General features: G+C 37.6%; 1 long non-coding RNA gene across 1 annotated transcript; it reads left to right on the plus strand.

Moving 5' to 3' along the window:
- LOC133698316 (uncharacterized) lies at positions 1-1,108 on the plus strand. The gene is made up of 2 exons (XR_009843061.1): positions 1-100; positions 415-1,108. It is a non-coding gene; the product is annotated as an uncharacterized LOC133698316 (long non-coding RNA).

Genomic DNA, 1,108 nt, shown 5'->3' on the forward strand with positions numbered 1-1,108 from the left:
CCTCTTCCTTTTTAGATGTGAATAAAAAGATTCAAGACAAAGAGTGAGGGTTCTGCGGTTTCGATCTCCTCTTCTATGTACACACAGAATGCTTTACCAGGTTCGCTTCATTCTCCATAGTTTATTAATTTAGTGTAGGTCCAATATATATATATATGATATATCCCTGCTCCACTTTCCTTTGCCTAGCTAGCTGACCAAAAATTTATCTAGCTTGATTTTTGAAGCACTTGTGGAACTGGATTGTCCATAGGTACTGTATTTTGTTTAGATTATCTATTAATTTTTGAAAAGAAATGTTAGTTCTTCAATGTATACATGTACGTAGTTGCATCTTAATTAAACCTGTCCAAATTAATGCATTGTTAAACGGGTCTTTAATTAGGGTTTATTGTGTGTGGGAGATATGATCAGGCGAGGTGGGTTCGAGGAGATTTCGAAAGGCGGTGGTGGTTAGGTGATAGAGTTTCTGTAGCAGCCAGGCGAACAGGGTGGCCTTTTATGGAGGATATTGCTAATGGTCCCTTCTCCTTTTAGGAAGTAATAACGTGCGTGATGAATGATCATCATCAATTGCTTTGTGGAAGACGATAAAATTAACACCGTGGCGGAAACGGGAGGGGACCCACCTTGTTCCAGAAATCCACCAGCAAATCTCAACCATTCAATGGATTGAAAAGTCTAAAGCGGGAGAATATAACCAATCATTCGATTGAAAACACCCTTTGCCAAAGTGGATGCCTTTTCTATGCATGGGATGATGACACTTAATTTACTCCCTACCTCTTTCTTTGCTTGTTTAAATATTTTAATATATATACATATACATGCATGCATGTGTGTGAGAGAGATTTATTGAAAATCACTTAAAGAAAATGAATATTTTCATTTTTTTTTTTTAAAAAAAAGTGATTTAGCTTATGGCCGCCATGGCCCGATGGAGATTGTTAGGATATGGCCTCCCAGCTAGCGTATCCTCCATCCCAAGGACTTCTGATCAGTTGAGCTAGCTAGCCTGAAGAGACTTGATGAGATATTGCTATAATTTATTGTCATTTCTTAGCCATTTCTTTTACGAGAAATCTCAATTCCTAGCTATACATGCAAA

Source organism: Populus nigra, chromosome 7 (genome assembly GCF_951802175.1).
Source record: "Populus nigra chromosome 7, ddPopNigr1.1, whole genome shotgun sequence".
Lineage (NCBI taxonomy): Eukaryota > Viridiplantae > Streptophyta > Magnoliopsida > Malpighiales > Salicaceae > Populus > Populus nigra.